Consider the following 11167-nt stretch of genomic DNA (forward strand, 5'->3'; position numbering starts at 1 on the left):
CCTATTTTCTGTCCTTTTGTTCTTGCGTGTGCGCGCGTGTGTGTCAGTGGCTATGCAGTTTGTAGCGTTCCCACTTTATAGCAAAACAAAAATATAACTGCAGTGTTTACTTCATCTATACAATTCCAAATTAAATCGTCTGCTGATGTACAAATTTCACGTGTGTTTTGTTCTAAATAAGCAGCAAAACCTTTAACCTAGTAGGTGCTTCATCTGGGAGTGAAATCACGACAGCTTGGCATTTGTTAATGAATGATTTTGACTGGGTCACCTTATTTGTAATTGTAAATCTGCCTTTCAACTGACGTGATGCTCTCTTATTTTGTTCCTTTCACTCTATAGATGGCTGGACATCCTTCTTGTACCTTGGCGCTAGCTGGATGACGGGACCTCATCGTGATCAGTGTAAGCCAATGTACTGTACCCTCTCTGGTCCTCCCAGTGCTTTATATATGGGTTAAGGCCAGGGAGCGCTTCGTGGTAAAATAGCTAGTTGGTGTCTCAAAACAGGCATTTTTTGCACTGGTCCTTTATAAGCTGCCACTATTATAACCAATTTCTCAGTGCCAGTGTACATACACAGTTCTACTATTAAGTATTTTCCTCCTAAGCCTTACAAAATTTAACTGTAGGTAGTCAGTCCTATGTAAGAACTCGCAAATTAACTCTGTTGTGTCATATGAGTATTCCATACATGAGTAAAAATTTGCTACAACAGTGTACATTACACCTTGCTTCCCGAATGCACAAATGTATTCAAGCCAATATTTGATTAGTTTGGTATTCTAAATGCTTTCTGTGTGATTTAGTTTCTTCACAGGAATTTACGGTACATCATCAGCAAGCAGTCTAATTTAGGATTTACGTGTGCTGTAAAAGGTGTGCTTTGCCGCTAGAATTGATAAAACATGGGCCGAGGCTTCCATACAAGGACAAACTTCAATTTCGCTCTACCACCGTCAGCACTTGGCTGGCGCTTGCAGAATGAATCACATCAGGTAGCTTGTGCCAGACTGTTTTTTAACTTTATTGTGAGGAGATCACAAAGTGATGTGTGGAGGATCACAAAGTGATGTGTGTAGGCGCCTGCGTCTGAGATGTAGATTGTGCTGCAACAGATGTGCGTGTAGAACAGGCATGATGCTGAGGGTTCCAGCAGTTTGCAGAGGTGCTTTTAAAATTTTCTCATAACTGCAATTTTACCTGTGCTGTTTTTTGTCACCTGTTTCAATGATATAATTGGAGGTGTTGTCAGAATTCAGCAATTTATTTGCCCTGGCCCATTAGCCTGCCACATTTGACTTTTTACTAGGTGGGCAATTATTCAGCATGGACCATTACTTGAATACACCTTTTTGTGTGCAGTCGCTTCTCAATTGCGGGTCAACGTAGATGCTCAGAATTACCTCAGGCTATAGATGCACAGATGAATTTGCTACCTATACGTATCACTTTGCGCTTTCTCGCGCAAACAGCATGTTAACACTTCCAAGACAGTGGACAATGTTATCGTTTGATCACATCATGAGATACTTTCAATCTTGTATGACGCATCATTTGTCTGAGGTATTGCCCTAAGCCAATTAGGGTCACATGAAAATATATCAACAAAAATGATTGATCCAGCTAGGAGTGTTGCTTTGGAACACTACTTTATCACCAGTCCTCCTTTGCATGCTACCTGCTTACTCTGTACTGCGTCATGTTTAAGTTTGAAAGAAAGGCAACAGCTAGGCACTGCAAAATGCCAAACTTGCTTTTAGTTCAACAATATAAAACGCTGTTTAACTTTTTAATTAAGCTAGTACATCATTTACCTGCAGAGTGGATTACTGTTTTAATCTGATTATATTGTGCAGGAAGCTTCTCAGACTTGTTTGACAGGTTGATAAGTGGCTTTTCAGCCATGAAACACCATATATTAATTTAAAGGCTGACTTTGACTCTGCTATGCAATTTAATGAGTATATGCCAGGAAATATATTTGTCATTTTAAACATCATCGCGTACATACCTTAAGATACCCGTAATTTAAGAGAAAGGAGTGCTTAAACTTATTTTTAATGTGAGGCAAACTTCTTACTTAGCAGATATTGCTAATTGAAGTTCCAATTTCAATATTCCCGTTTCCCATTTCCTCGCTCGCCTTTTTTTCCCCTCTTCTGTGCAGGTATTCCTTGCCTATGTCTACAAGAACCATCACGTGTGGCCTGTGACAGCAAGCTTTTGTGGGCAGCAAGTGCTCTCCTACAAAGGCTGGCCTGCTCCGGCAGTGGCGGCAATCATCTTCAAGATTTATCCATGATCACCTTTGCTGCTATTTGTCACTCTTGTTAATTACACTTTCTGCATCTTTTCTCATTTATTAGGTAATAAAGTATGAGTATGTGACGTGGTGTGAAGTTGATGTCTTGCTGCATTTTCGCTTGCAATCATCTTTTATGCATGAAAAGCTCATCGTACACTTTATGAAAAAAAAATAACAGCATATTATGATTTATCTTTCAGTTCTGGTAACGTGCAACGTACAAGAAATTCACTAATGGACGATATGCCGAAGAACTGGCCATTATTTCTGCGTGATGCTGTGCAAGCATGTGGCGTTGCCTTACAAGAGGCACCCACAAAGTAAGTTACAATTTACTTTTAAATGAAGCGTGGACATCAGGAAAACATATATTTATATTGCTAGTTAGAGTGGTTCGCAGAGTTTTTCCAGATGTGTACTATCCTTTATTTCTTAACTCATTGCAGCACAGCGTTTTGTTTCGTATACTGGTGTAAGGCTATTGTGCCCCCTGTAGCTGAAAACAGGATGTAATTTTTGCCTGAACTGCAGCATCACTCACAAAATTTTTCTTTGCTAGAAACTATTTCAATTTGGTGGAGACCCAGCAGGGCGAAGTATTGTCAATAATGACGTGTTTCATGCAGAGATGTTCTTATTTAGGTCAGTGGGTGAACATTGGAATGATATCAGCATACAATACAGATCATCTTTTATTTGCAAAATAATTCTGACAGGCGGCATGCAATTGATTGGTCTAATTAAAAAGCACTAATTGACCAATGAGGCTGTACTACACTATTCCCATGGTTCATATCTGGAAAAACTACCTATGTCCTATCCTCTATCCGACAATATAAATTTTTTTTCTGATGTCCATGCCTCGTTTAAAATAAATTGTAACTGTGGGCAAACGTCGGGTTACTGTAACAGCTGCCGCAAAAATTTGAGGGAATGTCTAATAAAAGTCTTCAGTTGTTCTTGTCAAGCTGTCCATTAGCCAACTTTTAGCGTAACGTTAGCAGGGCTTACTGAAGTACTTCTAGACGTCCATGGCTACAATATGTCTTGATCAAGACAGCTACTAGGCTTTTGAATTAGCCGTTCAAGACATCTTTTAGACATCAAATAGCTGCTTGCGTGTTTCGTGGGATGCACCATCCGGCATATGTACCAACCATTTTTCCTTCGCAATACCACCGCCAAGCCCCGTCCAACGACACCGCACCAAGCGAACGATACGAAAGGTAAATATTATCCATTCATTGCCAAGAGTTAGGTGGGAGGGAAGCTGGCTTGTAATACGAGTTGTATGCGCGTACTGCTGGCGCACGCGCGACTAAGCCGTCTATGTGTTTTTAAAAATGCGCATGCGGATGAGGACTCGGCGCTGAGATGCATCCGGTAAATTTGTGTAATTAGTGCTAAATGCAGCCAGCGTTGTTACGGATCCAGCAGCGGAGCACTCAAACGTTTGCTTGCGCGAGTCAGCTGATGCGATAAAGCTTACTTCTCCATTGACTGCTGTGGCGAAGTAACATTAGAATTTTTTGTCTAGCCCGAGAAATATGGAATGTCTTCAGGCCAACTAATACTTCCGAAACCATAGCGCAGCACGACCGGAGCCACAGCTGCTAGATTTGCGAAGCAGGCTGCCACGCAAGCATAGCAACGGCATATGGCGCAACCGCTAAAGAAACGCACGTGCTCGCCGCGACACACTGTGACAAATATATAAAGCTTAAAAAGCTTCTTTCGTCATACCTTCACTTGATGGCGCTAGCTTCTTAACGAAAACTGTTCACTTGAAGCGGCGCGAACACGGAAACATTCGAGTTATAATACGGCCGCGCACGTGTGTGTCGTCTGGTCGAGCGACTGGAATATGCCGCGTTTCGTCGCCAGTGCGGCGCGCAACGCACTCTTTTCGTAGAGTTACTGTATATGCTACCACAGGTAGCTACCTGTGGTAGCATATACAGTAACTCTATCTTTTCGATGCGCCGCCTATCCAGCGCTGGTTCCCCATATGAAGCGAATGCACGAGACGTTCATTTGAGAGATCGCCAGTCGTTTGTGCGCAGGCGCGAGTAAGAGCAGGCGCGAGAGCGAAAATCTGGGGGCTTTTGCTCCCTGAATATATGACTATGCATAGGCACTTAAGGAAGAGGTTTCTTAGCGCGTGTTGTGTGCGCTTGTCCCCTAGACTGGCTGCAGGCAGGGCACGGACGCCCCATTTGGTGATCTCTGTGTCTGAAGGGGGCAATGTCCTGACTGGTGTTGTATAAATCGCGGGTCGCTTTTTTCGTCGCGACGATAGCGCGGACTTATACAAGCAGGGCTCCAGGAGGGCACATGTAATCGGCAACGGAAGTCTCAGCACCTGAGGTTATACGAAAGTGGACAGCGCCGGATCTCCAGGGCACCCAAGGGGTAGCGGGGGATCAAAGCTGGAAGCAGGGCGGCCCGTGGGTTGAGGCCGCGGAGGCCTAAGCATGCCAGGGGGTGTTCGCATAAAAAATTGCCTGTCCGCGATAGCGGACAGCTGGTACACCCCTAGCTGGCAAGCGCAGACGTCGTCCTGGAGGCGTCGTTTGGTGCCCCGGAGGTGCCGCCAATAATGCGAAACAATGACACGTTGTTACAATTAGTAAAAATCACGATTGAATAAATGTAATTACGTCCAGCCGCCAAATTGTGACGCTATAGGTTCAGCACTACCACGCCCCGCGACTTCTGCAACACCGGTGAGAACTTTGCCTCTAATGGTACGTCGGACAGACTTTCTCGCGCCTGCGGCGCTGGTGCTGGGTCAGCATCGTCACCGGCGGCCTTTAAGCCAATTGTGTTCAACCGCGGTTGCTAAGGCGCTGTGCTGTGCGCTCTAGATATTCAATATATGCAGCCCAGGCTCTACTACATTCGCTACTGCTCCCACAGAAAGATCTGTGATGTTATTTACACGGTGCATTGCCGTAAGGCGCAACAAAGCTATGATCTGCCACGACTGACTTAGCACGAGCACCGCAGCTGCGAGTCAGTCTGTCCGACACAGCGGTCACCACATCGGGCGCTGCTTCGCCTACATTACCGCGCTGGCAGCCAGCGCCCGACCCCACTCCGCAATAACGGCACGCCTAGGGACAAAAGCCTACAACACGCGCTAAGAAGCCTCCTCCGTAGTACCTAGGCAGAGTGATATGTGATATGTTCAAGGAGCAAAAGCCCCCAAATTTTCTCTCTCGTGCCCACTTTTACTCGCGCCTGCGCACAAACAACTGACGATCTTATGGTGTATGGAATGATTCACTTTGACGAGGCATTCATTTGATGGAACGCCAGTCGTTTATGTGCAAGCTCGAGTAAAAGCGGGCGCGAGAGAGAAAATTTGGGGGCTTTTGCTCCTTGAATATATGACCCTGTCTAGGTACTAGGGAGGAGGTTTCTTAGCGCGTGTTGTAGGCGTGTGTCTCTAGGCGTGCCTAATAGCGTCCTCGATCACTCGCACCGGTGCGCACCGGGGCGCCTTGGTGCGCACTTTCATCCTCGATCAACCGCACCGGTGCGCACCTAGAGTCACTGGAAAAACTTTCAGAGTACCGCATTCGTTTTCCCCGCGCCGCCGGCGCCTTCATTGGCCCAACCGTGCCACGCGACCTCTGGGGCGCCATGGGCGCCATACACCTTCCAAGCGCCGGGCGGGCCGGCTGAGTTAGAGCGCAGGCAGAGCAGGTTCCCTACGTTTTTTTGTGTTCCGATTGTCGCGCTCGCCTTTGGTTGCAAGGAAATCGTGCCTGGCTGCTGCGCCTTCGGATGCAGCAACCGAACTGGGTCTGGAAAGACTTTTTTTTCTAGATTACGGCAGCAACAAAGAAACTGTCTACGTAGATGCGGCCCGTTACGAGCGGCAACGTGGTTTCGCCGTCGCAATCACGGACCACAGCGGAACTTGCGTCGCGAGCGCGACGATACGCACGGAAGAGACGGAGGCGGCCGAGGAAGCAGCGATAGCCCTCGCGGTAGCCACCACGGATGCCGAGGTGATAATAAGCGACTCGCAGGCAGCGATACGCAACTACGCTAGCGGCCGGATCTCCTGGGAAGCGGCCCGCATTCTCCAAATTCAACAGGGCAATATTTGCCGCAAAAACGACCGTTTCCTCGTATGGACCCCCGCCCACACGGACCCTCCGCTCCCGGGAAACGAGACGGCCCACGCCACGGCTCGAGGACTTACATGCCGAGCCGCGGCGCCCGCCGGCATTCCCGACGTCTCGCCCACCACGAGAGGGATGCGGAAGTGGACGTGGGGGGATCGCATGACCACTTTCAGAGACATCACGCAACACTACAGATTGAACAGATGTAAATACCCACCACCGCACGCCAAACTAAACAAGAAACAGGCGGTTGCGTGGAGGCAATTGCAGACACACACACATCCTAACCCGGCGATCCTTCACCTCTGCTACCCCGACATTTATCCGTCCGACGACTGTAAAGCGTGCGGAGCCAGAGCGACGCTGCAGCACATGCTGCGGGCATGTATCGGTAGCCAGCAGCAGGAGTCCCCGACTAACGGGATAGAAATGGCAGTCTCGAACCGAGGGGCGCGTTGGGAGGCGGCCCTGCTCAGCCACGACCTCGCCGATCAACTGTGGGCCGTCCGGCACGCCGAGGAAGCCGCCCGAGTCCAAGGACTCGAGGCCGTCACCTAGGCTGGGGTGCTTATGGCCCCACCCCGCCCACATCGCCGGACATTTGCAATAAAGTTTGACTCCTCCTCCGGCCGGGAAAAATGACCGAGAGCGTCGTTCTGCGTGGTCACACAGAACCGGCCGGGAGAATTTCAAGCCTACAACAAACACCCGCGTGTGCGAGGTATAAGTATACCTTGCTTGTGCTTTTCGGCACTGTTTTAGAAGATACTTAAGCGAAGTGCACGCGGTGTTAGCGATGCTACGAAAATAGGAGTTCATTGTAGGGATCTTTCGCGTATTGCACGCTTGACGCGGGTACACGTGTACGCGTTTGTTGCTCAACACACGCGGTTATTCCGTGCTCGTGGCACGCGAAGGCACACTTGTCGCGCGAGAATTCCACGTCCTCACGTGCACCAGGTACTCGCATGATTTCTCCGCGCGCTCTCGCCTCGAGTCACTCGACCCATATCGCACTTGTTTTTCGCAGATCGTGACGATCGCAGTCAATAAAAACCTGGTCAATACGAGGCCCATGATACTTCCTTCTTTCCACTTATCCTTTGGTCATTTATACATACGCATTTCGAGCTTGAGACCAATGGCCAGGTGGTATTCACAACACATGCTTCAAATTCTGAGCTTGAAAGCCGAGCACATGCAATAACTGAAGTCAGCATACATATTATGTTTTATGTTGAAATGCTACGGTACATACCCATATACTGTCGTGCTTGATGCATAACAAGAAATACAAAACAACAGAACACCCAGTAGCTTTAGTTTCACTCTGTCACTATGCATGTTACATAAACCACTCTGAAAGCACAAGAATTTTATATATCGCCCATGTCATTTAGAAAAAAAAAAGTGCTGCGTCACCAGCCGGCGTTCCTGCTTTCTTTTTACACAGGCAGCATATCTTGGCAGTCTAAGAAAACAGTCATAAATAAGTTAAGAGTAGCCGCTCATGGACGCACTAGACAGCCGCGTTCATAAATTGCAATGTAGCAAACTCTCGCGCATTATCAGTGTACAGAAGTACATATACGTTGCTGTAATAACGCAAATGGCTCATATTGGCCTTCCACGAGATTTAGTGCGCAAAATGGTAATCGAAGTTGGTTTTTACGCCTGCTGCGCACATATCGTCTTATGATCACGGCCAAACACCGGTGCGCACACGGCAGTCGCAGTGTGTCGTGTGTATACGGCGGACGAAGTCGCCGGGCAGAGTCGAGAACGCGCGGTATCCGATTACAAACTAAATAAATGTATCCGATTTAGCTTGTGAAATTATACAATGAACGTACGTGCCGGTGACACTGTCAGGTGTTAGTTTCGTCCTGCTTGGAAACATTCAATAGAAGCCGACGGCGGTCCACGATGTTCATGCCCAAAAGCACAAGCTTGCCGCATTCCGGCTCGAAGTGACGAAATGTCTCCTACGTAGCTCGCTCCGCGGAAGGGAAAAGAAACGTGTGCATAAGCTCCCGATAGCAGCGCTAAGCTGCTGCCCACAATCGTAGCACAGTTCCAGCAGTAAACACGATCGGAGTGCAAAACAACCGCCGGCTGCATTACTTCGCACAAAATAACGTTTTCTTTTCGTTCTTAGCAACTATTATCTCCGGGCACAAAGTAGTTGTACTTCATTAAACACTCAACCCGATGTGTCACTGAATATCAAGCTCTTCCAACACGGCGGCCTCCACGCGACACAGTCGGCTTGGAAGGTATATGGCGGTGGCCGCTCAGTGTTGCCAGTCAAATCCCGACCTTTGCGGTACTCTGAAATTTTTTCCAGTGACTCTAGTGCGCACCGACCATCCTCGATCACCGGAAGCGCACCCTGTTGGAGCGGTTTTCCATTGCCCCGTCTCGCACCGAGAAAATCGGCGGTGCGCCGGGGTGCAATCCCAGCAAGCACTGTGGGACGCGCGCGCGCACTGCCGATTGCAGAACCGCAGATGCTCTGGCCCGACAGCTGCGGTTGCAACGGAGTTGACGGAGTTAGCCAGTGGAGATGTCGGCAATGAGAAAGGAAGCGCTGCTAATTGCCGCAATCGATGAGCTTTTTTTCAAGTTCATCTGACAGCGAAGACGGCATGCTGATCGACGTCGTCCAAAAACAATGTGGTGAATAGCGGCCGAAAGTGGACAGGTTCGTTGAACGGGTCGTCAGGATTAATTCTGAGATCTATTGGTGTTTGCTTGCAACCAGGTATGTCGGAGCACGCAGTTTGACAAGGTTCGAGCGCTTGCCGCAGATGCTCAGCACCTGCAAACAACAAAATGTGCGCGCGCGCGTGTTCGCGCACGTCTTGCTCGCCAGGGGCAAAGTAGCGCTGCATGCAAGAACCCTGCACGGGGTGCAGTTTTGTCCTCGATGTTGACCCTTCGCAGTGCGCCACCACGGCGGTGCAAAGCGCACCATTCTGGTTTCGGGGCAACCCCGGGGCAAGGTGATAGAGGACGCTATTAAGTAGCGACAACCTTTGTATTGCGCCGCCTTTTCTCCTCACACCAAATCCGGTTCCGGTATTTCCGGTTCCGGCATTTCCGGTTTAAAAATTTTTGGTTCCGGCGTTTCCGCTTCCTGGAGTTGCGCTGCGGGAATTTCCGCTTTGACTGCTGTTAGACCGTGTGTTAGACGATGGTATGGTGGCTAGAGGCTCTCTAGCCACCATAACGATGGTGAGACGCCCGCGTGTGCTTAGCAGAGCTGTGGCAGTCTCCATGAGAAGAATGCAAAGGGGACAAGCTGTTGTATTCCGCTGAAGTAGTAGTTCGCGGTCAGTTTTCCAAATGCACGAAAAACGCCAGTGTTCTCCAAGCGCCCAGGCGCTACATTCCACTGTACGTACGTTGTCGCTCGTGCCACAATCGGTCGCAGGTTGACGTGAAGCAGCGATCACGAGCAGATTGCTGGTTACAATAGGCGGTGGTTCTTGGATGGAATCGCATTCACAGTTTCAACCGCAGCTGGTGCAATTAAAGCCTCTCCAGCGACGCGAAAGTAAACAACACTAAAAAACAAAACGTCACTTCCACTCGGAACAGGAAGCTGCAGCTACGTAAGTCCCGCTTGGCGCCGGAAGCTAAGGGGGCGAGTGGGAGAGGAGCGTAAAGGAGCAGGGCATGTTGGCGGTACTTAACCTGGTCGGCGGAAACGTGTATGGAGGGGCTTTAGGCGTGCCAATTTTGGTTCTTTATTCTATGGCGTGCCGGCATCGAGGAGTGGGTCGAGTTTAAGCTCACGCTGGCTGACGGCGCGGTAAAGTAGGTGAAGCAGCGGGCTAAGTCGTGGCGGATCGTAGCTTTTTCGCGCGTTACGACAATGTACCTTGTAAATAACATCACATATGTCTCTGTGGGAGCAGTACGACCGTAGTGGAGCCCGGGCCGCATATATTGAAAATCCAGAAGGCAGAGCGCCTTAGCAACCGCGCTTGAACGCAAGTGACTGAAAGGCCGCCGGTGACGATGACTGACTCAGCACCAGCGCCGCAGGCGCGAGAGAGTCTGTCCGACGTACCTTCAGAGGCGAAGTTATGACTGATGTTGCAGAAGTCGCGGGGTGCGGCAGCGTCACAAGTTGGCGGCTGGACGTAATTATATTTACTCAATCGTGTTTTTTACTAATTGTAACAACGTGTCATTATTTCGCATTATTGCCGGAGACTGCAGGACACCAAAGCTAGAACCCGGACTGGTCCATGGGTTGGGGCTCGCCGAAGCCTGCGCGTGCACGGCTGTCCACTATCGCGGACAGCCAATTCTTTTATGCGAACACCCCCCTGGCACGCTTCGGCCACCGCGGTCCCAAACCACGGGCCGCCCTGCTTCCAGCTTTGATCCCTCCGCTACTCCTTGTGTGCCCTGGAGATCCTGCACCACCTGCTAATTACTATAATCTCAGGTGCCCTCCTGAGATCTTCTCTATTTGCCGGTTACATGTGCCCTCCTGGAGCAATGCTTGTAAAAAAAATCCAATCTATCGTCGCGACGAAAAAAGCGACCCGCGACTTATACAACGCCATTCAGAACCTTACCCCTTCAGACACAGCGATCACCAAATGGGGCGTCCGTGCCCACTGCCTCACCGCGCGGGCAGCCAGCGGCGGAGCGTAAACAAACTAGACCACTCCGCAATGCTGGCATGTCTAGGGGGCAACCA

At 49.3% G+C, this 11167-nt stretch overlaps 1 long non-coding RNA gene across 1 annotated transcript; it reads left to right on the plus strand.

Annotated features, from left to right (window-relative positions):
- The first annotated feature begins 316 nt into the window (after positions 1-316).
- On the plus strand, positions 317-2391 carry LOC140212848 (uncharacterized). Its single transcript, XR_011896244.1, has 2 exons — positions 317-405; positions 2171-2391. It is a non-coding gene; the product is annotated as an uncharacterized lncRNA (long non-coding RNA).
- Positions 2392-11167: the final 8776 nt, after the last annotated feature.

This window comes from Dermacentor andersoni, chromosome 8 (assembly GCF_023375885.2).
Source record: "Dermacentor andersoni chromosome 8, qqDerAnde1_hic_scaffold, whole genome shotgun sequence".
Classification (NCBI taxonomy): Eukaryota; Metazoa; Arthropoda; class Arachnida; order Ixodida; family Ixodidae; genus Dermacentor; species Dermacentor andersoni.